At 38.6% G+C, this 23,574-nt stretch overlaps 2 long non-coding RNA genes across 4 annotated transcripts; both read left to right on the top strand.

Moving 5' to 3' along the window:
* Positions 1-2,862: 2,862 nt before the first annotated feature.
* LOC139197616 (uncharacterized) lies at positions 2,863-23,062 on the top strand. Of its 3 annotated transcripts, none has more exons than XR_011583170.1 (7): positions 2,863-3,001; positions 3,590-3,679; positions 3,761-3,873; positions 3,968-4,078; positions 4,308-4,383; positions 13,731-13,812; positions 22,932-23,062. It is a non-coding gene; the product is annotated as an uncharacterized lncRNA (long non-coding RNA). The 3 variants fall into 3 exon arrangements; XR_011583171.1 differs by lacking the exon at positions 22,932-23,062 and adding an exon at positions 14,131-14,240; XR_011583169.1 differs by lacking the exon at positions 22,932-23,062 and having other exon boundaries at positions 13,731-13,861.
* On the top strand, positions 14,439-14,712 carry LOC139197617 (uncharacterized). Its single transcript, XR_011583172.1, has 2 exons — positions 14,439-14,555; positions 14,606-14,712. It is a non-coding gene; the product is annotated as an uncharacterized lncRNA (long non-coding RNA).
* Positions 23,063-23,574: the final 512 nt, after the last annotated feature.

Here is a 23,574-nt window from a genome sequence, read left to right as displayed (position 1 = left end):
TTGAGCAGGTCGGTCCTGAGAATTTGGGGCCCTTAGCCAAGTCTTTAAAGTGAGGCCCTAAAGTTATTTGACTTCAGACCCTTTGTACATTGACATGTGTAAATTTTTTTCTTTCTAAATACATAAAAAGTTTATTTCTACAACAAATATCTTTAAAAATGAATATTGAATAAAGAAAGATATACAAACATTACTCGTCTCTCGTTTTTAGATGCAAATGCACTTATTAGGTTTACATAATCTAATTTTTCAACAAATTCAAACCGAAAGAAAAATCTCTTCCCAGTACGCCAAATTCCAATCATTTTTTATTGTTACAATGTCGCTTATTACGTTCAATAAATGAATGAATGGTTGAATTACAAAGACAACATCTTATATCCAGGGAAAATACTAGAGTGAAGATGATAGTAATTTTCGTATACGCGCCTAGGCGAACGAGATGGATTTGAATAATTTATTATATATTATATAAACTAATTAATTTGAACATTAAATAATGTCATTTAAAAAAAAAGGTGAGTTTTAGCCTTTTAGGTACTTAATAAAGATATATATTATATGGTGTGATATTAAAATAATGTAATAAAACCCCATAAAAAAAACATAAAGGTGATAGTTAAGAGATAAGTAAAAAAATAAAAATAAGATGGTGTTGACTATTTAAAATGGAGAAAACGTGCAATTATAAAAATAGATAATGGGATAATTTTAAGTAAAATTGTGTTTTCTTCTTCCTTGCTCAAGGCCAATCCTACAACAAAAGATTTTCAGATTCCGGCATTTACATATGAGCCCGCATAGCTCCCGCCCATCCCTGTCTAGACCTGTCTAAAAATTGGAGGCCTTAGGCAGACGCCTACTCCAGCTACCCTCATGCTCGACCCTGTACTTGAGGTGTAAACACGTAGAAAACAGTCATATCCTTGAACAGTTAACAAAATGAGGAATAGGGGTGAGAGAAAAACATTAAATAATTGACAAGTTAGGATTTCGTAAAGAGACAGGAAACTATTGTTTTCTTTCATACCAGTGGTTCATATTATAAACCTCATAAATTATACCTATACTAAAACCCAAACTCGGGTGCACTATTTATGAATAGTGTGTGGACGAAAATGCCCCTTAAATTGGTCTTCCCTGTGTTTTTTTTTTCAACTCTTTGCACAGAAAAATGGCGATTTTTGCCCTCGCTGTCCACATATTTTTCATCGTTGGCCTTCTCTTAGGGATGACAATTTAATCCGTCAAACCGATCTCCACAGATAACCGAACCGAATAGTTCAGTTCCGGGAATCAAATTTCAGGTTTTTTACTGTTATAGATAACCGTTGGGTAAATTGTTCAATTTCAAGTTCAGTTATAGTTATAGGGGTATCTGTTCCGAACCCATACTCGAACCCACGCCGTTTTCATTCTTTAACAAAAAAATATAAATATTTATTATTTATATTTTTTTTATGAAAGAATGAAATCCTTATTATTTTTTCTAGCAACTTTAATACTCCATCTTTAATACTGCATGGGGAGACTCAAAAAGTCTTGAGGTGCCGTGCACGCTTCAAAGCTTTTGAGTTCTTCCAGAAAACGTACCTCTTGAGATGCAGATTGTGCAGTGTGCAGACTTCAAACTTCAAACTTCGAACCCTAGTCTCCCTGCCGTTCGTCTCCTCTCCTTCGTACTTCTCTATTTTCTGGCCGCTCCCCACTCTTCTCTTCCCCTCCTTCCCCTTTCTTTAATTATTATTATTTTTTAATAAGTTCTAAGACCTAGCTGCAAATAAGCCCCTTTTACATCTCTGAAGCTTCGTCTCAGTGTAATTTCGCCGCTGAGGTTTGAGAAATTCGATGAAGATGGGTCACGGTTTGCAGCTGGAGGTGGTTTGAGCTGTCGCAAGTCTAAGCCTAGAAGACAAGTGCAGGTTGAAGGTGGAGCAGCTGCAGGTGCAGGGGGATAAGTCGCGGGGTTGCAGAGGCTGGGTTGGCCAGGGTCTGGCCCATATAAAATAAGGGGTTGTGCAGCCGTGGGTTGCTGGTGAAGCAAGTTTGAAAATTGCTGCGATTTTGGGTTGAAGGTTGCTGAGGGAGTGGGGTCGGTGATGGGAAGAGCTTCAGCAAATTGAAGCTTGCTGCCGCAGGTCTGGGGCGTGGGAGGAGGGTGAGACCGTGGGTGGCTAGGGCTCGTGGGTAAGGTGGTTGCACAGTGGGAAAACCGTTAATCCGTTACCCAACGGGTTTGGTTACAGGAAATACCTGTTCGGGTTTTCTACGGTTTCCGTTGCCATCCCTTTCTCTGCCGTTTCATTCTCCGCCTTTCGTTTTGCTTCTCTCTCTCGCCGTTTTCTGCAATTGCCATTTTTTTTTTCTGCCCCGTGTACACGTGTTGGTCATCGCGGAAAGGCCCATTTGCTTCCATTCGCTGATCTTAGAAAGGGCATCCCTCCGTTCTCGGGTTCTCTCAGAGGCGTCTTCTCTACCCCGCGTTCCCCGACTTGCTCCATCGTGGCAATAGCTTTTGCGCTTTCTTCCACCCGTAGAACCCACTCTATTCAGATTGTCTGGGTCCTGCGATTTTGTGATAATCTTCCATGGTAACTGACTTTTGTTTGTTTTGGTTGGTCTGACTTCAAATTATTTGTTTTGGCTTGGTGCGCATGATATAAGCTTCAAATGATCTAATCTATGTGTGTTAATACTTTTATGCAGGTATTTCTTATGTTCTGGGTGCACAGATTTTACCTTATTCCAATGGTGGCCCTGGATCGCATATGCACTGTTAATTTTTTTTTTTAATTCTTTCTTATCCCTTGTCTCTCTTCCCTCTCGCAGTTCTCCCGGGACTCAAGAGAGTCCTAACAACAACATTTGAGCTTTGCATATTCGAATTTACCCCTCTATCAAAGAGTTCAATAAGCCCAGTCTGCGGTGGGCTTTCCGACGAAGATGCGAGTTTTTTCTGGCCAATTTCAGGCCTTTCCCACCTTTTTTGGGTCCGATGAAGGTAATAGGCATACAAAAGATCTTTTTTTTTTTTACTTACTTTCAAAATTATTTTGTAAGTAATTTTTGTATTTGTGAATTGCTTGATTCAAATGTTATATCTCATCTGCATATTGAGGTTTTCTGGGATAAGGGTTCCGCACTCCACAATTTTGATATAAGGCTAGAGATCGACGACGTACTAAAACCATCTAATTTGTCTAATGGACCGCCATAGCTGTTGGCCATAATGCTTGAAGTGGAACCATGTAATATATCCTACAAACATGGGAAGAGAACGATGCTCCATATCAAGTTTTAAGAGATCACTTCAATCTGTTAGGGCTTTGCATACAATGGCTACATATATATATATACATATAGATACATACACACACACACATTTGATCATGTCGACCAAATTAGACTCGATTACTAATCTGTGGTGAACTGGATAGATTCATTTTATGCAATAATTTCTTATTCAAATGATATAAAGAAATTACTGAATAACTGTTAGATCAAACTTCAAATTTTGTAGTTTCTTTTTTCGCTTAAGATAATGATCTATAGTTAGATTTATGTTGTTTGATAGATGCATATTTTGCAGATAATGAATCTGGAACACATAAAAAATCTACCATGCAGTTTATGTAGATGCTTTTGCTTGGATGGATGGTCACGATTTATGAATCAATTGGTATATGACGATTATGCCACATCAACTTCCCAAAATTTTTAAAGTTATATTGAACTGTTTCTTGCGTTAATTATTTTGCAGCATCCTTATGTGCAGTGTACGGGGTTTTAGTGTTTGGAGCCCTAGCCGCATCTGTTGGCCAAGTAGCTGTGTCATCCCTCATTGCCCTTTTCGGAGATGCCACTACTGCTATGGTAATTTTCACTTCTTAATCTTTGTAATAAACTACATTATGAAATTGATACACGCATTTAACTGGTGAATTTACATTTTGTTCTGGTAATGCAGATTAAACAGTGAGGAGTTCCATAAACGCACCTCGGTGGGTTTGTTCGATGAGGATCCCAGCTTTCTTTGGCCAATTTCAAGACTTTCCGACCATTTATGGCTAGGAAGAAGGTGAAACTCTACACCCTTAATTAGCATAGGTTGTGAATTCAGCTCAGTTGCAGATAGAGTATTTAAACTAAATAGTAAGTGTTGAGTCCTTTAATACTTCAACTTCCATTCGTGGCTTTCTAGAGTTAATATAGCAATCAATGATTCAATATATCTACATACGAATGAAAATAACTGAAATGAAACCGTAGTGAACTGAGCAAAAAGACGACTTTACAATTGGTTACAGATCTGGGCAAAAAGGCCACTTTGCAATTGGTCACCAACGAGGGTGCAGCCACTTGCAACTGGTTACAGAACTTCCTGTGAGTTTAATTCTAAAACTTTTGATTGAAAATTTTTATGGTTTTTTTTTATAATTTTTGTTATCTCTGCTGTTGTTCTAGATTTTTTTATTTTTTTTTTTATTTGTTTACGATAACTCCGCCTATGTCTTACATGGCCGGTCCCAAGCCCGGATAAAGGAGGAGGGGGAGGGCGTCAGGTAGTCGACAGCCGGCACTCCATGATCACGTCGAATCCTTATGAAAATGAATCCAGAACAAAATCGCGCTAAAGCTAGGGCGTCACCCGTAAGTGGCGCGCTGTGTGGCCTGAGCACAGTGATAAGTGAGCAAGGGTCGCTGTATCTCCATCGGCACCCGGATGCAGTGTTAAATGAGCAAGGGGGCCATAGAAACTTCTTTTCGAACGACTCCACTCAAAGTTGTTTGGGAGCATATGCTCCTATCAACTTTACCCGGGACACACAAAAGAAGTACTTTGATCCTATTAGACGGGGGAGGGTGAAGAAGCTAGGACAGAAGGGTAGAGTTCAAGAGAGCAAAATGCGTTTAGGAACGTGGAATATAGGAACCTTAACGGGAAAATCTATGGAAGTAGTGGAAGTTATGGTGAGGAGAAGGATAAATATTATGTGCCTACAAGAAACTAAGTGGGTTGGTAGTAAGGCAAAGGATCTAGAAAACTCAGGGTTTAAACTTTGGTATTCGGGCACAAATAGAACGAGAAACGGTGTTGGCATCATCGTGGACAAGACCTTGGTACAAGATGTTGTAGATGTCAAGAGGGTAGGAGATAGAATCATGGCAATCAAGATTGTAATAGGACAAGAACTTATCAATGTGATTAGTGCGTACGCACCTCAAGTAGGGTTGGATACGAGTTCGAAGGAGAAATTTTGGGAAGATCTTGGAGACTTGGTGCAAGGAATTGCTCAGACGGAGAAGTTATTTATAGGAGGAGATTTAAATGGACACGTGGGCAGGGAGACAGGCAACTATGGAGGTTTTCATGGTGGCCATGGTTTTGGGGAGAGAAATGAGGATGGGGAAGCTATCTTGGATTTTGCAATGGCATATGATCTCTTCTTAGCCAACACCTTCTTTAAGAAGAGAGAAGAACATGTGATCACCTACAAGAGTGGGTCGTCAAAAACACAAATAGATTTTCTTCTAATGAGGAAAGGGGATCGTATAACTTGTAAGGATTGCAAAGTTATACCAGGAGAGAGCGTGGCTAATCAACATCGCTTGTTGGTGATGGATGTACATATCAAAAGAGTAAGACAAAAGAACAAGACTTGGAAGTGCCCAAGGACTAGATGGTGGAATCTAAAAGAAGAAAAACAAGCAATTTTCAAAGAGAAGGTAATCACCCAATGTGTGTGGGATAGAGAGGGGGAAGCTAGCCAAATGTGGGATTCCATGGCTAGTTGTATCCGAAAAGTAGCAAAAGAGGTATTAGGAGAGTCCAAGGGCTTTGCCCCACACCAAAAGGAATCTTGGTGGTGGAATGAGGAGGTACAAACAAAGGTGAAGGCTAAGAAGGAATGTTGTAAAGCCTTATACAAGGAGAGGACTGATGAAAATGGTGAAAGGTATAGAAAAGCGAAGCAAGAGGCGAAGAAAGCTGTCAGAGAAGCTAAGTTAGCGGCTTACGACGATATGTATAAACGACTAGATACCAAAGAAGGAGAGTTGGATATCTATAAACTATCTAGAGCAAGGGAAAAGAAGACAAGGGACCTAAACCAAGTGAGGTGCATCAAGGATGAGGATGGAAAGGTTCTTGCTACAGAGAACGCGGTTAAAGACAGATGGAGAGGTTATTTTCATAATCTTTTCAATGAAGGACATGAAATGAGTGCTTCTTTAGGGGAGTTGAGTAACTCAGAAGAGTGTAGAAACTACTCCTTTTATCGTCGAATCCGGAAGGAAGAAGTGGTTGTAGCTTTGAAGAAGATGAAGCATAAAAAAGCAATAGGCCCAGACGATATACCAATCGAAGTGTGGAAACTTTTGGGAGAGACAGGTATAACATGGCTCACTGACCTTTTCAATAGGATTTTGAAAACGAAGAAGATGCCAAATGAGTGGCGAATGAGCACTTTGGTGCCTATCTACAAGAATAAGGGCGACGTACAAAATTGCATGAACTATAGGGGTATTAAGCTAATGAGTCATACAATGAAGCTCTGGGAGAGAGTCATTGAGCATAGATTGAGGCAAGAGACACGGGTTTCGGACAACCAATTCGGGTTCATGCCAGGGCGCTCAACCATGGAGGCAATCTATCTCTTACGAAGATTGATGGAAAGATATAGAGATGGGAAAAAGGATTTACACATGGTCTTTATAGATTTGGAAAAAGCGTATGATAGGGTCCCAAGAGACATTCTTTGGAGGATTTTAGAGAAGAAAGGAGTACGAGTAGCATATATCCAAGCTATAAAGGATATGTATGAAGGAGCAAAGACTGCCGTAAGAACTCATGAAGGACAAACCGAAAGCTTTCCCATAACTGTAGGATTACATCAAGGCTCATCCTTAAGTCCTTACCTTTTTGCGTTGGTAATGGATGAGTTAACACGACATATTCAAGATGATATTCCTTGGTGTATGCTTTTCGCAGACGATATAGTGTTGATAGATGAAACTCAGGAAGGGGTAAATGCAAAGCTTAACCTTTGGAGAGAAGTGTTGGAATCTAAAGGTCTTCGCCTAAGCCGATCAAAGACAGAATATATGGAGTGCAAGTTCAGTGCAAATGGAGGCCAAAACGAGTTAGGGGTGAGGATCGGAGATCAAGAAATACCAAAGAGCGACCGTTTTCGTTACCTAGGATCTATCTTGCAAAAGAACGGAGAATTAGATGGAGATCTCAACCATAGAATACAAGTGGGATGGATGAAGTGGAAGAGTGCATCCGGCGTGTTGTGTGACCGCCGTATGCCACTGAAGCTCAAGGGAAAATTTTATAGGACGGCAATAAGGCCGGCGATGCTGTATGGCACAGAATGTTGGGCGGTGAAACATCAACACGTACACAAAATGGGTGTAGCGGAGATGAGGATGCTTCGTTGGATGTGTGGGCACACGAGAAAGGATAAGATTAGGAATGAGGATATCCGGGGTAAAGTAGGAGTAGCCGAAATTGAAGGAAAGATGAGAGAAAATCGGTTACGGTGGTTTGGACATGTGCAAAGAAGGCCTACTGACGTTCCGATTAGAAGATGCGACTATGGGACAGAGGTTCAGGGCCGAAGGGGTAGAGGAAGACCTAGGAAAACTTTGGAAGAGACTCTAAGAAAAGACTTAGAGTACTTGGATCTAACGAAGGACATGACACAGGATCGAGCACAATGGCGTTCTAAGATTCATATAGCCGATCCCACTCAGTGACTTGGATTTTCCAAGTCTCCAACCGAGAAGTTTTCCTCATTCGGGAAATTAAGAGAACACTACCCCAACCTACATGCTCCACTCAGAAAGCTTCAACATACAAGCTTTAACAAAAGAAAATTCAAAGAACTTAGCGAAGAAGGCTTTGGTGTATTTAACACAATACGTTGAAATGAAGGAAAGCTTATTTATTGATATCCCCGATAAGCTACAAATATGTACATATACATGAGTCAAAATAAGCACACAAGAGGGAGCCTTCACAAAGGTTGCTTAGGAGAAGTCTCAGCAGTCGGTAGAGCCCCAGAAAGAGAAGGCACCGGAGGGGGATCATTTGGAGCCTCAGTACTGGACAGAACCCTAGAAGGAGGAGGCATCAGAGGTTGATCATTTGGAGCTTCATTACGCGGTACAGCCCTAGAAGACGAAGGCAATAAATGCCTTTGGAACAAACCCACAAATCTCTGATGATCAAGTAAAACCTGACCATCAGTTTCCTTCATCTGGTCAAGCTTCCTCTTCATGTTTGTAGCATAGTCATGTGCGAGCCGGTGCAACTGTTTATTCTCATGCTTGAGCCCTCTAATCTCCTGTTTGAGACTCATCACTTCAGCCGCCAATGATTCAACTTGGCGGGTTCGAGCAAATAGGCGTTGGGCCATATTAGACACAGAACCTGCACACTGAACACTGAGAGCCAGCGAATCCTTAACAGCTAACTCATCAGACCGTTTGGAAAGTAGTCTGTTATCTTTGGGAGTGAGAAGGTTCCTGGCCACCACCGCAGCGGTCATATCATTCTTCATCACGGAATCCCCAACGGTAAGAGGACCAGTAGGGGAGACGAAGGATGGGCGCCATATGTTGTCTGGAGAAGCCGGGGCTGCCTTTTCAACAAGGTTCAAGTCAAAACGACGGTCAGAGGGGCCAGACATTTTCAAAGGTGTTGAAGAGAGAAGAGGTCGGACAAATCAAGATCTTAGAAGTGCAAGAATGAAGCTTCTACTGGTGGAGATTTAAGTGTGCTTTGGAACTTAATGCCAGCCCCTATAAAAATCTGCACTCGACGAAGCTTCAGAAATCGAAGAGGCGCCTGCTCAGAAATCGAAGAGGCGTTTGCTTTCTCAAAAGCTGGGCTGCTTAGAGATCACGAGGGTTGATCTCAGAAATCGAAGAGGCGTTTGCTTTCTCAAAAGTTGGGCTGCTCAAAGACCACGAAGGCCAATCTCAAAAATCGAAGAGGCGCTCGCTTTCTCAAAAGCTGGGCTCCCTAGAGACCACGAGGGCCGATATCAGAAATCGAAGAGGCACCTACTTTTCCAACCTTTTCCAGCCTTGTCAGCACCTGTCACACGCACACTCAGTTTTGCGGAAATTATGGGCATTCTGTCAAAGACTTCTGGGGAAGTAGAAAACACATGAATCTTACTGTTCAATCACCCACTTCCTACACGCAACAATAGCTCATGGGTACCACAGATAACTTTGCCAAAGTTCTCTGCCAAAGTTGAGCACGTGAAGCTTGCAGCTCCCACTACATCGCTCTGACCAAGAAGGGTAAAAGAATAGCAAAGAAACAGCACTAACAAAGTTTAGACCCATAAATTTTGAAGGTCTAGCTACCATATTATTACCCACAAGGGTAAAGGAACAGTACCACTGCTGGATAATTGGAAAGTCCCTGTGTGTCAACCTCTGTGCTTCGTGGCAAGGTAGACTAGCAAACATGCCCAACCTTTACTCACATTCGAGAAAACACTCCCAATAAGATTGCTTGCTCCAAAATCGAAGAGGCACCGTCCTCCGAATCTCGAGAGCCAGACTCCCAACATGACTACTTTCTTAAAAATCGAAGAGAGGGTAAAGGAACAGTACCATTGCTGGATAATTGGAAAGTCCCTGTGTGTCAACCTCTGTGCTTCGTGGCAAGGTAGACTAGCAAACATGCCCAACCTTTACTCACATTCGAGAAAACACTCCCAACAAGATTGCTTGCTCCAAAATCGAAGAGGCACCGCCCTCCGAATCTCGAGAGCCAGACTCCCAACATGATTACTTTCTCAAAAATCGAAGAGACACTGCTCCCCGAATCTCGAGAGCCAGACCCCCAACATGATTGCTTTCTCAAAAATCGATGAGGCATCGTTCTCCGAATCAATCGAAGAGGCGCTCGCTTTCTCAAAAGCTGGGCTGCTCAGAGACCACGAGGGCCGATCTCAGAAATCGAAGAGGCACCTACTTTTCTAGCCTTGTCAACACCTGTCACACGCACACTCAGCTTTGCAGAAATTATGGGCATTCTGTCGAAGACTTCTGGTGAAGTAGAAAGCACATGAATCTTACTGTTCAATCACCCACTTCCCACACGCAACAATAGCTCATGGGTACCACAAATAACTTTGCCAAAGTTCTCTGCCAAAGTTGAGCACGTGAAGCTTGCAGCTCCCACTACATCGCTCTGACCAAGAAAGGTAAAAGAATAGCAAAAAAACAGCACTAACAAAAGTTTAGACACATAAATTTTGAAGGTCTAGCTACCATATTATTACCCACAACTGTAAAGGAACAGTACCACTGCTGGATAATTGGAAAGTCCCTGTGTGTCAACCTCTGTGCTTCGTGGCAAGGTAGACTAGCAAACATGCCCAACCTTTACTCACATTCGAGAAAACACTCCCAATAAGATTGCTTGCTCCAAAATCGAAGAGGCACCGTCCTCCGAATCTCGAGAGCCAGACTCCCAACATGACTACTTTCTCAAAATCGAAGAGAGGGTAAAGGAACAGTACCATTGCTGGATAATTGGAAAGTCCCTGTGTGTCAACCTTTGTGCTTCGTGGCAAGGTAGACTAGCAAACATGCCCAACCTTTACTCACATTCGAGACAACACTCCCAACAAGATTGCTTGCTCCAAAATCGAAGAGGCACCACCCTCCGAATCTCGAGAGCCAGACTCCCAACATGATTACTTCCTCAAAAATCGAAGAGACACTGCTCTCCGAATCTCGAGAGTCATACCCCCAGCATGATTGCTTTCTCAAAAATCGAAGAGGCATCGTTCTCCGAATCTCGAGAGCCAGATACCACAGACCACTTTTTCAAAGTGCTCTGACAGAGTTAAAACATGTGAAACTGGCAGCTCCCACTACCGTGCTATGACCAAGCAGGGTAAAGGAATAACATTACTACTTGTTGTTAGGGAGACTCCTATATATGTCGACCTCCATCCCCAACGGACAGGCAGACCTGCAAAAATGCTCAACCCTTCATCATATCTGAGAGGGCACTCCCAACGAAGCCTTTCGAAATATTCAGCTTTCTTTCCCCCCGATAATACCTCTGCAAACAAGCTATACTAGAGCAAGAATATCTCATATCATCAGGGTTAAAAGCAAGAGTATCCCATATCATGCTTTTTCCCTGTCTTTTCTTTTGGCCTTGTTTTTACCTGCAAGACAAGGAGAAAGAGAGCAATCAGTCAGCACTTGGAATCAAGCTTCCAGCCAGGAACTGACTGCCTGGAACCCCTTACCTGATTACTTACCTGGCATTGCTCTCGAGTACTCATCTTCAACATCTTATGTTTCCAGGGAAGATTCCGCATCTGCTTGAGGAACAGATAGGGCAAGTGCGAAGGATACAAGGAAGCATGTGGAGACAAGCGTAACAGCACACGTGCCGATACATTCATTACTCTGTCAAAAGCAAAAGTATCCCATATCAGCAGGGTGGAACGTACTCTAGATTTGATGGACTTGTTTTGACCCTCAAATTCTTCAGTCGGCCTTATACTCTGGAGGAAACCAGAAAACCCTCCAGCTCAGTTCAAGAATAAGCCTGTGGAAAGTTACTTCTTCAAAAGCAAAAGTATCTCATATCATCTCTTCTCATTTTTCTTCTCTTTATCCTTCATGCTGCTGCAAGATGGGGAGAAGGTGAACAATCAGTCGGAGCTCTGATTGCTTACCTTGTCTGTCACCTCTTTCAGCAGACCCCCTAGCTCGGCGACTTGGGGGACTCCTACTACATGGTTTGTATCGCGCTTGACCAAGCCTGAAACTACAAGTAAGCTTCAAGTGAAATTGATACATTACCTTGTGCATCTCCACCAGTTAAAGATACCACCCCTGGATGGAGGAAGAGTACTTCCAGAGAAGATGCCACATCTACCTATGAGACAGATAAGGCAAGTCAAGACGACACCACACTCCGATACTTAGAAGTTTCGTGATTACGAGATCATTCTCCCACAATATTTCCTAATGTCATTTGTACTAAATCATTCACTTGTACTCACTAAATGAGAGCTTGAACCTATGTACTTGTGTAAACCCTTCACAATTAATGAGAACTCTTCTATTCCGTGGACGTAGCCAATCTGGGTGAACCACGTACATCTTGTGTTTGCTTTCCTATCTCTATCCATTTATATACTTATCCACACTAATGACTGGAGCAATCTAGCGAAGATCACAAAAAGCGATCGTTTTCGCTACCTAGGATCTATCTTGCAAGAGAACGGAGAATTAGATGGAGATCTCAACCATAGAATACGAGCTGGATGGAAAGAGTGCATCCGGCGTGTTGTGTGACCGTCGTAGGCCACTGAAGCTCAAGGGAAAATTTTATAGGACGACAATAAGGCTAGCGATGTTGTATGGCACAGAATGTTGGGTGGTGAAGCATCAACACGTACACAAAATGGGTGTAGCGGAGATGAGGATGCTTCGTGGGATGTGTGGGCACACGAGAAATGATAAGATTGGGAATGAGGATATCCGAGGTAAAGTAGGAGTAGCCGAAATTGTAGGAAAGATGAGAGAAAATCGGCTCCGGTGATTTTGAACATGTGCAAAGAAGGCCGACTGACGCTCCGGTTCGAAGATGTGACTACGGGACAGAGGTTCAGGGCCGAAGGGGTAGAGGAAGACCTAGGACAACTTTGGAAGAGACTCTAAGAAAAGACTTAGAGTACTTGGATCTAACGGAGGACATGACACAAAACCGAGCGCAATGGCGTTCTAGGATTCATATAGCCGACCCCACTTAGTGGGAAAAGGCTTTGTTGTTGTTGTTGTATTTGTTTACGATTTTTATCCGATGTATATGTGTAGGCACACAAATTAGAGTTTTTTGTTTTTATTTTGAAGGAAAACGATGGAAAGATGGACTCCTATAAGATTTCGGTTTTTTGTGGGTTTTCAAGTTTTTCCTTGGCTTCAAATTTTTTTTTTTTGAATCTGTCTGCAATGTTTGCATTGACCATTTCATTGTTTTTGGCTCGCATAAATTTTGTTCTGGTAATGGTGCAAGGAAAGACAATTAGAGTTGATCTCTTTCATTATTATTATTTTTCGTTTGATTTAATAGGTTGTCAATCCATCGTCTCAACTTTTAGTTCAGAACTTCATTTATCACCCACATGTGTATTTGTTTACATAATCATTGGTTGGTTACCATTAAATGCATGTATAATTACTCTTTATTAGTTAGGTAAAATAGCTTTTGTTAGTTAAAGGGCAGTAGGGAACAAGCAATAAGGTAAACCATATGGTTGGATAGAGATCATGGATACAGATTTGTTAATTAGGTTTAATCAATGATTATTTGCTTTGTTAGTGTATTGTAACAAATTTGGCATATAGATTTCTAAAAAATTTCAATCGTGTGCCTTGGCCGAAGGCAAATAATTTTTGTTCCCAGTTGGTACAAAGGGAGAAGAAAAGAGGTAAAAATTTTATGATTCTTGTTTTATGCTTTCGATTGGTGCTATGTGGTTTTTAATGTTAGTTGTTCAAACTCTATTAATTAGGTAAAATAGTTTTTGTTAGTTAGAGGGCAGTAGGGAACAAGTGGTAAGGTAAACCGTATGGTTGCATAGAGATCATGGGTACAGATTTGTTAATTATGTTTAATCAATGATTATTTGCTTTGTCAATGTATTGTAACAAATTTCTTTGGTGTATAGGTGTCTGAATATTTTAACCGTGTGCCCTGGCTGAAGGCAAATAATTTTTGTTCGCAACTGATACAAAGGCAGAAGAAAAGAGGTAAAAAATTTGTGAGTGTTGTTTTGTCCTTTCGATTGGTGCTATGTGGTTTTTAATGTTAATTGTTCAAATAATTTTTAATTTTCTTTACCCTCTGTTTCATATCTTTATTGTTTATTTTCTTGGTGTTTATTGGTGTTTCTATTTCTTTTGTGTATGGAGATTAACTGTGTTTTGTTTGTAGTCATTGTTGGTTTTAGCATGTGAATTAGAATGTTATTATAATTTTTTTTCAGCTCTATCAGTTTTTGGATTATGTTTATTACGTTGGACTACAATTTTCGACTTGGTAATAAGTGCTGGTTATTCTCTACTAAGATCCGGTGGTTGACTACTGTTCACCAAGGGCAAAAGTTATGCTTGAATATGGACTCCGCAACCAAAATAATGTAAGAAAGAAAAGTCACAATTTAAAATGCTTAGAAAACAAAATCACTCTACCTTATAGCCATTGAGTGCACTGTACCTTATAGCCATTGAGTGCACTGTGCATAAGCTCCGATATTTCCACAAAAACATCCTCCTGGGAAGCCTCGTGGTGAAATATTATGTCAAAGGTAAAATGATGATTTTGGCTTGTAAAGTTGACAAAACATTTATGGTGAAATTAGATCCAAATAATTCGTCTCTATGATTTTAAATTAGATAAGAAAAAAAACCAAGCATTAGAGTGCCCATACCATTTTGTAGCAAGATGATGTCTCTGTCGAGAGATTTTGTTGCGGTAGGATAAGAAATTGTAGGTGCTTCATCCTCATCAGCTAGCCATGGTCGGTAGGATAAGAAATTGTAGGTGCTTCATCCTCATCAGCTAGCCACGGTCGCACTCGACAAAAGATCTTAATATTTCCTTTTAATTCGTATTAAAGAAGAAGGTTAGTACCTAAAATCTTCAAATTACGATTCTCTTTTGCGTCATATGTTGTTAAATACATCTTATATATTAAATACACCCCACTTATATTCCCAAATTGCCCTTACACCTCACACTTTCTGCATATATCTTACTCTCTACATACATCCCACATCTAAAAAGAATCAAAGAAATACACAACTAGGTTTCTATCATGAATATTAAACATCAAATATGAATGTTTTTTTCTCCCACGAATATCAAATACAGAAATCATGAATATTCATAACAAATGAGATATTTCATTTGATATTTGACAAGCACGAGATTTATGTCAACAAACAAAAAAATACGAACAAATATGGATGAATGATAGTAAACATGTGAAACAACCAATAATTCTAGGATTTTTCTTCACGTTTAGATTTTTGTCAATTTTAGGGTTTAGGTCTATCAGTTTGGGGGTTTATGTGAATTAGGGGTTTATGATTGAATTGGTCACTGATCGATCAACCATGTCAACATCACTTTTATGTTGTTTGGAAGAACATGTGCTCAATAAAAAGGCAGATTTGACTATTGCATTTTTCATGGGATCAACATTGTCATTGACTAGACATTTAAAGAGTAGAGCAAGAAGAAAAATATACAAATTGAACATAACGTAGTGTTATGATCCCGCATCGACTACACTTATGGGGTTGTAGGGGTTCTTAAGTCATTGGGGTCCTCCCACCTATTAGACTAGTTTTTTGGGTTGGGCTCTTCCCTTGGGCTTGAGTACCTAACATTGGTATCAGAGCCTAGGTTCCCGACGCTGCGGAGGAGGCGACCTGGAAAGGACTACCTTAACGGGACGACCAAGGGTGCGCCGCCGCTAAGAGTGAAAGCCACCAGAGTAAGGGCCGCCGTGGGCGTCGGCTTCCGAATGGTGGTGTAATGTTATGACCCCACATCGACTACACTTATGGGGGTGTAAGGGTTCTTTAGTCCTTGGGATCCTCCCACTTATTAGATTAGTCTTTTGGGTTGGGCTATTCCCTTGGGCTTGAGTACCTAACATTGAGTACCTAATATTGGTATCAGAGCCTAGGTTCCCGACGCTGCGGAGGGAACGACCTGGAAGGGACTACCTTAACGGGACGACCAAGGGTGCGCCGCCGTTAAGAGTGAAAGCCACCAGAATAAGGGCCGCCGTGGGTGTCGGCTTCCGAAGGGTGGTGTAATGTTATGATCCCACATCAACTACACTTATGAGGGTGTAGGGATTCTTAAGTCCTTGGGGTCCTCTCACTTGTTGGACTAGTTTTTTGGGTTGGGCTCTACATAGGGTGTATAAATAAAATAACTTATATTAGAAAATTTATGGGATCTAAATAGTTATTTTATATTAGAGTGTTAAATTATTTAATAATAAAACAATATGTGGGGTGCATTTAACAAAGTGTGAAGTGCTAATAAAAAAACTTACCGTAATAGTGTTATGGAGTTTTTTTTTCTGAGGTTTTCTCCTTCAAGCACGATTCTTTTCTGTTCCATCTTCAGTTTTTCATTTGAAGCATCTAAATCATGCTTCAGTGTGTATTCTCTTTCCTGGAAAACCATGCTCATAACAAAAATAAATAAATAAATAAAACGTTTTGAAGTAAATGCCTTAGTATTTAACATTTTAAATTAAATATATATTCCTTTTAAGATGAGGGGGGATTTTAATTTTCTCAAAAAATAATAAAAGCAAAACAAAAGTAAAATGAATCCAATACCAATCTTAATCGACTTCACTCTTTGGGCTACTAATGTAACACTTTCGGTCAAACGTTCCAGCTCCTCAAAGTGCCTCACTCTTTGGTCCATGATTTCTCCCTTGCCATCCCAGTCATGTGGCACCTACACGTAAATCATAGATGTTATTTTATATATCTATAGACCAATGGAGCTAATTCATTTCCAAGCATGCAAACAATACCTTGAGCCTCATCACATCTCTCTCTTGCTTCAATCTATCAATTTCTAATTGTTGTGCTGATTCTTTTTCCTGAAAAATTGTGCGTTTTCAAAGTAATGTGAGTTATAATAAAACCATGATATTGAATATGTTATGAGGACTATTTAGACTTATATTAATGATGGACTCACTAGTATTTTAATCATGATAAAATACACAAGAGGGAAATTATTAGAACTAAAGATAATGGAATAAGAGTTGGTTACAAACTCTTAAAATTGCAAACACAATTGCTACCATGATAAGAGGAGTAGTTGTGATCTCACGTAAACAAAACTGTATGGTCTTATCTTCTCAAACATGAGGTTTATATGCACTAGCTCTATCAAGAGTGAAACTATTCTGAGTCCTAGAGAAGAGAAGATTGATGTGACTCTATGCTATTAGGCTTCAGTCATGACTAGTTAGACCACATATTGTTATTATTATCCATTAGGTCCATCTACACCTTAAATCTTACTATCCTTCAATGTATTTAAACTTCTTTTCGTATGTAAAGAGGATTATGAATAATATATGAATTTACTTTAATTTATTTTCCATTTCAACATTTACTTTCTTGCAATTTCCTTTTTATCAAGTATGATCCTATCAAAGATCACTGCAAAGGTTTTGCCCCAACAACTTTACAATTCGTTCATTAGAGTTTGTGTTGGTTGTTTGGATCTTATGGCTAATCCTGCAAGTAAGTTTTGCTTCTTTTATTTGTATATTAATAATATATGTTAACAACGATATAATATATGAATGTAGTATAGTGATCTGGTTGATCAAGTTCTTTAAGTATCAAAATGCCAACAATGCACACCACAATATTATAAATATATAACAAAAATAAAAGTAAAACAAAATAAAAATTAATACAAACCTCTAAAGCTTTTAAACTTGCAAGGATATGTGGCACAAAATTTATAAATTGTTCTTGCAAAAGTCAATCAACCTGTTTATTTTTGTATTACATTCTATAAACTTGCAAAGTCACCGACCACTATTTGTATTACAAGGCATATGGATACCAATTTCGTTCTTGCAATTTACACATAGCAATGAAAAACCAATAAATAATGAAAAACACTCTAGTAAATGGTGTATATGAAGATGTATAACACATACATCTCTAGATGTGGAGCCCAAGTAACATCACATAAATAAAAAATTCACATTACTCAAATCTGAAGTACCAAAATATGCAAAGAGGGATAACTTTTCCACTAGCTTTCATTCCAGTATTGGCCAAAAATCTTCACTATCCCTTAACTCTTTCACTGAGAAAGCCTTATCTTCCTCTATTTGAAGCAATTTGGAACGAAAACCCTTCAACCCCATCAATGGAATCGACCATTTTCTTTATCCTCTAGGCCAAAATCTCCACATGCCCATACATTGAGTAAAACACCATGAAAATCCTCAACTTCCTTTGTGCTTGTTCTTGCTGTGGGAGCCCAATATCAATTGGGTTTTGTTTTTGTGTGGGTTGGATTAATTCTGGTCTGAAACAAGGCCATTGGTTTTAGGTTTGGGAGATCATGATCGGAAGCGCCATTGGTGATTTGTTCTTGCTTGGCACACAGCCACCTACTCAACCCATAAAAATTTAGAAAATAGATGAGCAAACTACGGTCACAGTGGGTGGGTCTCAGGGAGGGATGAAGGGTGGCGAAAGGAAGTTAGGGAAATAGGGATCTCATGCAGGGCAAAAAATGGAGAAAGACTACTGTAGATAGAACTCTTTGGCCCTGAAATAAAATGTTAGATTGTTTAAGTCATTTTCTATTTATAGTTTCCTCTCTAAAATTTATCAAAATCTTATAAAATCATAATTTGACTACACCCTCCTTATTCTATTTTTCCAAAAATCAAAGTTATGGAATGAAAAAGTAAAGTTAGAGCTTACCGAAAGCGGAGTCGGAGAAGTCCTGCTTTGGTCGTTAGAAATCATTAATCAGGTGGAGGCGAAGGTTGGATTATCTAAGGATAAGAGCACGGGGAAGAAGAAGAAGAAGGAAAGGGTGGCGTAAAGGAAAAGATAGGACAATGCTTTTTCACTAGAATGACATGCGCAGGGTCGGATTATCCAACGGGGAAGAAGAAGAAGAAGAGGGAAGGTGTGGGCAGAGGAAAAGACAGGAGATTGCTTTTTTACTATAATGGCATGCTCATGTCTAATCACCTAACGCTCCATCACCTATCTATTTGTTTCTCTCTCTAAAAGTTTTCGAAATATCTGTTTTAGCTATGTACAACTCCCTCCCTCCTCTGTCTTTCTCTCTCTAAAAGTTTTGGGCTGCGTTTTTTTTTTGCAATGTACAACTCTCTCTCTCTTTCTTGTCTCTAAAAGTTTTGGGATGCTCCTTTTCAACGTGTACAACTCCCTCCCTCTCTCTCCTGTCTTTGTTTTTCTTTTTTCTAAAAGTTTTTCAAAGATCATTTATTCAGAGTTGTCGATGTAGGGTGTGGAGTTCTCTTCTTCTTTTTCTTTCTTTCTTTATACTATGTAAATAGGGAATTTTAATGAAAAACCATATTTTTACACTAAAATGTCAATCGTGGTACTATTCGTTTTACCCTTTATTTTGTCCTTATCGTTAAGTTTTCAAATCATTTTCGTTAGTTTTACTTGTAAAATAACTTTTTAAAACATAAAAAACAAAGGAAAATTAATGAAAATGACTTGAAAACTTTGAGTTTTAACGATAAGAATAAAATAAAGGGTAAAATGAATAGTATTAGGATTGACTTTTTAGTGTAAAAATATGGTTTTTTGTAAAAGTGAACAGTATCGAAAGATTTTCGTTAAAGTTCTCTATTTTATATTGTATAAAGAAAGAGAAAAAAAGAGAAGGGAACTCCACACCCTGCATCGACGACTCCGAATAAATGATCTTTGTAAAACTTTTAGAAAAAGAAAGCACTCTTATTCTTCTTCTTCCCTCTTTTCCTATGCCCCAACCATTCCCTCTTATTCTTCTTCTTCCCTGTGCTCTTATCCTTGGATAATCTGATCCTCAACTCCACCTGATTAATGGCTTCTAGCGACCAAAGCAGTGCTCATCTGACTCCGCTTTTGGTAAGCTAACTTTACTTTTTCATTCCATAACTTTGATTTTTGGAAAAATAAAATAAAAATGGTGTAATCAAATTATGATTTTGATGGATTTTAGAGGGAAAGTATAAATAGTAAATGACTTGAACAATCTAATATTTCATTTCAAGGCCAAAGAGTTCTATCTGCAATGATTTTCCTCCATTTTTGGCCCTGCCTAAGATCCCCATTTCCCTAACTTCCTTTTGCTGCCCCTCATCCCTCCCCTAGACCCACCCACTGGAACCACAGTTTGCTCATACATTTTTTAAATTTTTATGGGTTGAGGAGGTGGTTACGTGCCAAGTAAGAACAAGCAACCAACGGTGTTTCCGTTCATGATCTTCCAAACTTGAAACCAATGACCCTGTTTCACCAAAATTAATTACAACCCACACCAGAACAAAACACATTTAATATTGGGCAAGAACAAGCACAAAGGAAGTTGAGGGTTCTCTTATTCAATGTATGGACATATGGAGATTTTGGCCTGGATGATAAAGAAGGGTCGATTCCATTGATGGGGTTGAAGGGTTTTCGTTCCAAATTGGTTTAAATAGAGGAAAATAAGATTTCCTTAGTGAAAGAGTTAATGGATAGTGAAGATTTTTTGCTAATAATGGGATAAAAGCTAGTGGAAAAGTTATCCCTATTTGAATTTTTGGTGCTTCCGATTTGAGTAATGTGAATTTTTTATTTATGTGATGTTGACTTGGGCTCCTATAGCTAGAGATATATATGTTATACATCTCCATATACACCATTGACTAGAGTGCTTTCCATTATTTATTAGTTTTTCATTACTATGTGTAAATTACGAGAACGGAATTGGTGTTCATATGCCTTGTGATGCAAATAGTGATTAGTGGTTTTGCAAGTTTAGAGAATGTAATACAAAAATAAATGGGTTCATTGACTTTTGTAGAAACAATTTGCAAATTTTTTGCCACATATCCTTGCAAGTTTAAAAGCTTTAGAGGTTTGTATTTGGTTTTATTTTTGTAATATTGTGGTGTGCATTGTTGGTATTTTGATACTTAAAGAACTTGATCACTAGACTACATTTATATATTATATCGTTGTCAACATGTATTATTAATATACAAATAAAGGAAGCAAGACTTACTTGCAGGATTAGACATGAGATTTAGACAACCAATACAAACTCTAATGAATGAATTGTAAAATTGTTGTGGCAAAACCTTTGTAGTGATATTTGATAGGATCAAACATGATAAAAGGGAAATTGTAAGAAAATAAATGTTGAAATGGAAAATAAATCAAAGTAAATTCATATCTTCATTCATAATCCTCATTACATACGAAAAAAAGTTTAAATACATTGAATGATAGTATGTTTTGAGGTGTAGAAGGGCGTAATGATATTACCTATGTAATGAGCTTAATGGATAGTAATAACAATAGGTGGTCTAACTAATTATGATCGAAACCAAACAGCATAGAGTCGCATCAATCTTCTTCTCTCTCGAAGTCAGAATAGTTTCACTCTTGATAGAGTTAGTGCATACAAACCTCATGTTCGAGAAGAAAGACCATACTGCAGTTTTATTTACGTGAGATCATAAGTGCTCCTCCTATCGTGGTAGTAGTTGTGTTTGCAGTTTTAAGAGTTTGTAACCAACTCTTATTCTATGATCTGTAGTTCTAATAATTTCTCTATTATGTATTTTATCATGATTAAAATACTTGTAAATCCATTATCAATATTAAGTCCAATTAATTTTCGTAACATATTCGAGATCATGCTTTTATTATAACTCGTTACTTTGAAAACGCATAATTTTTTAGGAAAAAAAATTAGCGCAACAACTAGAAATCGGTAGATTAATGTAGGAGAGAGATGTGTAGGCTTAAGGTATTGTTTGCGTGCTTGGAAATGAATCAGTTTCATTTGTTTATGGATACGTAAAATAACATTTATGGTTTGCGTGTTGGTGCCGCATGACTGGGATGGCGAGAAAGAAATCATGGATCAAAGAGTAAGGCACTTTGAGGATCTGAAACGTTTGACCGAAAGTTTTACATTAGTAGCTCAAAGGGTGAAGTCGCTTAAGGTTGGTATTGGATTCGTTTTATTTTTGTTTTGCTTTTACTATTTTTAGAGAAAATTAGAATCCACTCATCTTAAAAGGAATATATGTTTAGTTTAAAATATTAAATACTAAGTCATCTATTTTAAAACGTTTTATTTATTTATTTTTGTTGTCGGCATGCTTTTCCAGAAAAGAGAATATACCTTGAAGCACAATTTAGGTGCTTTAAATGAAAAACTGAAGATGACACTGACACAACTAGAAGAACAGAAAAGAATCGTGTTTGAAGGAGAAAACTTCAGGAAAAAATTCCATAACACTTTTATGGTATTCTTATTAGCACCTCACTTTGTTAAATGTACTTCACATATTGTTTTATTACTTTAATATAAAATAACTATTTAGGCTCCATAAATTTTCTAATAGAAGTTATTTTATGAATACACCCCCGTCATGTTCAATTTGTATACTATTTTTCTTCATGCTCTGCTCTTTGGGTGACTAGTCAATGAAAATGTTATCCCATGGAAAATGCAATAGCCAAATTTGCCCTTGTATTGAGCACATGTTTTCCCAAATAACATGAAAGTGATGTTGGCATGGTTAATCGATCAGTGACTAATTCAATCATAAACCCCTAATTCAAAGGAACCTCTAAATTGATGGACCTAAACCCTAAAATTGACAGAAATGTAAACGTGAAAAAAGACCCTATAATTATTTAGGCTGTTTCACATGTTTATGATTATTCACCCATATTTGTTCGTATCATTTGATGTTTGTTAACATAAATCTCGCGTTCGTTAGATATCAACTAAAATAACTCATTTGTTATGAATATTCATGATTTTTGCATTTGATATCTGTGGGAGAAAAAAACATTCATGACAGAAACCTAGTTGTGTATTCATTTGCTTCTTTTTGGATGTGGGGTGTATGTAGAGAGTGTATGGTATATGCAGAAAGTGAGGGCAATTTGGGAATGTAAGTGGGGTGTGTTTTAAAATTTAATTGGAAAAAAGTATTAGTGGGTTGTATTTAGTATGTCAGATGTATTTAACAATATGTGGTTTAGAAGAGAATCGTAATTGGAATATTTTAGGTATGAATCTTCTTCTTTAATAGGAAGTAAAAGGAAATATGAGGGTCTTTTGTCGAGTTTGACCGTGGCTAGCTAATGAGAATGAAGCGCCTGCAGTTTCTTATCCTACCGCAACAGAGTCTCTTGGCAGAGGCATCGACTTGCTACCAAATGGTATGGGCACTCTAATGCTTGTTTTATTTCTTATCTAGTTTAAAATCATAGTGACGAATTATTTGAATCTAATTTTCTATAAATGTTTTATTAACTTTGCAGGACAAAATCATCATTTGACCTTTGACAAAGTATTTCACCAGGCTTCCCAGAATGATGTTTTTTGTGGAAATATTGAAGCATTTTAAAATGGGGCACTTTTCTTTCTTCCCTTATTTTGGTTTCAGAGTCCATATATCGGGGGAAAACAAAAACAAGAAGTCAATGAGGTCTTAAATCTTATCGATCTCGCTGGAAGTGAGAGATTGTCGAGGACGGGTGCAACCGGAGAGCGGTTGAAGGAAACCCAAACTATTAACAAAAGTTTGTTATCCTTGAGTTGCATGATGTCTGCTTTGGTGAACAAGGAGGACCATGTTCCATTTAGGAATTCCATGCTAACCTATCTTCTACAGGTATAGTAATCTGTGATAGTTTTACCGTTATTGTTGCTTGCTTTGTTCTCAAGGAATT

The sequence above is a fragment of the Malus domestica genome, chromosome 07, assembly GCF_042453785.1.
Source record: "Malus domestica chromosome 07, GDT2T_hap1".
In the NCBI taxonomy this organism is placed as follows: domain Eukaryota; kingdom Viridiplantae; phylum Streptophyta; class Magnoliopsida; order Rosales; family Rosaceae; genus Malus; species Malus domestica.
Note: the sequence above shows the minus strand (reverse complement) of the source record. Positions and strands in the feature narration are given on the sequence as shown.